The sequence below is a fragment of the Prionailurus bengalensis genome, chromosome X (assembly GCF_016509475.1).
Source record: "Prionailurus bengalensis isolate Pbe53 chromosome X, Fcat_Pben_1.1_paternal_pri, whole genome shotgun sequence".
Taxonomy (NCBI): Eukaryota; Metazoa; Chordata; class Mammalia; order Carnivora; family Felidae; genus Prionailurus; species Prionailurus bengalensis.
The window spans coordinates 93134267-93136599 of NC_057361.1; positions in this window are offsets into that span (position 1 = coordinate 93134267).

A 2333-nucleotide genomic window follows, 5' to 3' on the forward strand; every position below is an offset into this window, starting at 1 on the left:
CGAGAGCCACCTGCAACTTGAGTGCATTCATTAGATAGGGATGAGGAACAGGGAAGGAGAGGAGAAGTTGCAGATAAGAGAAAGAGGGGATTTCATGGGCGGATCAAAGTGCATGAGATTAGGGTGAAGTCCAGAGCAAAGGTGGAGATGATGCGGTTGATCTTGATCTGGAAGAAGCATGCTTTATCCACAGAGCCTGGAGGGGGAAAAAGATGACTGCAGGCTGTGTGAGAAGAGTGCTATCTGTGAGATACTTTCTGAAGAGAACAAGAAACTGGCCAAGGGCAAATACCACTGAAATTGGAGCTTCTGAATATGTAGTGGCACCAATTTACTCACCTTTCTCCAGAAACCACAATAAGTCAGGTACAGGAGTGGAGAATGTTATTGGCTGGATTGAAAAAAAAAAAACAAGTTAGTGAGCACCTACTTTTTAATCAGGCACTCTATTCTAGGCTCTAAGGATATAATAATGAGCAAAAGTAGAGTCATTTACAATATCAAAGTGGTGCATAAAAGCCTTTTCCCTTTCGTTCCCTGGGAAATCATGCAAAATAGAGTGAAGCCCGGAAGGCTACTCGGGCCCCTTTTCCATAGCTGGAATCTTCTGCAAATAACTGAGACCAGATAATCCAAATCATTCAAGGGTGGGTAATAAAGAAGGAACTGACACAGGATTGATGAAAGCATACTATCTTTGAAAAAGTGGAAAAGCATAACAAAAACAAAGCACCAAAAAAAAAAATTATACCAAGTAGATGAAAATTGTATGCAAACGTTCCTCCATAAAATTAAAAAAACAGTGAGGTAACCAACCCTTTGACAAATACAAAGTAGACATGAAGAAACTCTGGAAAAGATAGTGATACAACAGAGGAAGGTTGAACTAGCAGAACTCAGTGGAATGATCAGATTCTGGATATAGTTCGAAGGTGGCGCCGATGAGATTTGCTGATGGATTGGACGCGGGAGATGAATGGCATGGGCCCGTTCCAATGTCATGGCAGGGGCTCTGCTGTGATCATTGTCTTTATGTGCCAACTTCACTACGCCATGGTGCCCAGTTGTGCGCTCAAATACTATGAAGGTATTTTTAGATGTGATTAACATTTAAATCCGTAGACTTCGTATAAAGCAGATCACCCTTCATAACAGGGTGGGCTCCATTAGTTGAATGCTTTAATAGCAAACACTAGGTTTCACAGAGTGAAAGCAGTTCTGCCTCAATATTTGGGGCTTGACAGTTTCTCTCTGTCTCCCTCTCTACGTACACACATACATCTACATCTACATATATATATATACATACACACACATATGGATATACATACATACATGTACAGCTGTTGTTTCTCAGGAGAACCCTAATATACCTCTTTCCACTCTGATTTCCTTCCATTACATTCTCTCTCATCTTTGAGATCTAACAAAGGGGAAGTTCATTGGAGATATACTTAGTTTGTGTTTAGTGACATATATTTATGTGGTTTGCTGTCAGTCCTGTGTACAGATAGATTGTTGCAAAACCATCCTGGTAAAAGAATGGCTTCTAGAAATACCCCTATTGCTCACTCTGCTGACTTATCCAGCATGGTAATACAAAGGTGCAAAGCCAGAGTCTTATCACTATATGAATGTGTCTTATGGTACTTGACACGGAAAGTATGTGGATTGAAGTAAGGTTTGAAATGTATGGGTCCAGAAGCGGATCTGTGGAAAATGCCTTTCATTACCTGACTTGCAAAGTGGATGCACAGTATCCAATTCTCACTAATGCATAAAGACAGAGGCAGTTTTCTTCTGTTAGGAATATACTTGGGGTGCCTGGGCGGCTCAGTCAGTTAAGTATCTGACTTTGGCTTAGGTCATGATCTCATGGTTTATGAGTTCAAGCCCCACATCAGGCTCTGTGCTGACAGCTCAGAGCCTGGAGCCTGCTTCGGATTCTGTGTCTCCCTCTCTCTCTGTCCCTCCCCACTCACGTTCTCTCTGTCTCTCAAAAATAAACATTAAAAAATTATGAAATATTAATGTGTTGCTCTTAACTCACACCTGTTAGAATGACTAAAATCCACGACACAAGAAACAACAGGTGTTGGCAAGGATGTGGAGTAAGGGGAAACCCTCTTGTACCATTGGTGAGCATGCAAACTGGTGCAGCCACTCTGGAAAAGAGTATGGAGTTTCCTCAAATAGTTAAAAATAGAACTACCCTATGATCCAGGAATTGTACTACTAGGTATTTACCCAAGGAATACAAAAATACTAACTCAGAGGGATACATGCACCCTGATGTTTATGGCAGCATTGTCTACAATAGCCAAATTATGGAA